The sequence below is a fragment of the Bison bison genome, unplaced genomic scaffold, assembly GCF_000754665.1.
Source record: "Bison bison bison isolate TAMUID 2011002044 unplaced genomic scaffold, Bison_UMD1.0 scf7180017860698, whole genome shotgun sequence".
Lineage (NCBI taxonomy): Eukaryota > Metazoa > Chordata > Mammalia > Artiodactyla > Bovidae > Bison > Bison bison.
Genome location: NW_011491270.1, coordinates 1,679 through 2,170, shown reverse-complemented (window position 1 = coordinate 2,170; position 492 = coordinate 1,679).

Below are 492 nucleotides of genomic sequence, written 5' to 3'. Positions count from 1 at the left end.
CTATTTCACACTTTTATATTATTACTATATTTTCTATGGGGATCTGTGATCAATGATCATTGATGTTACTATTATAATTATTTTGGGCTGCTGCCAACCACTCTGATACAAGATGACAAGCTTTATCAGTAAATGTTCTGATAACAGCATTCTGACTGCTCCACCTACAGGCTGATTCTCCATCTCTCCCCCTCTCATTGAGCCTCCCTATTCTCTAAGTTTCAACAATATTGAAGTTAGATCTCAAATAATAAGCCTACAGTCATCACTAATTGTCTAAGCAAAAAGAAGAGTCACACATCTCTCACTTTAAATAAAAATCTAGAAAAGATTAACCTTAGTGAGAGAGGTGTGTAAAAGCCAAGATAGGCTGAAGACAATCCTTTTGTGCCAAAAATAAAAGAAAAGTTCTAGAAGGAAAGTAAAAGTGCTACTCCAGTGAACACATGAATGATGAGAAAGCAAAACAGCCTTATTGCTGATATGGAAAAA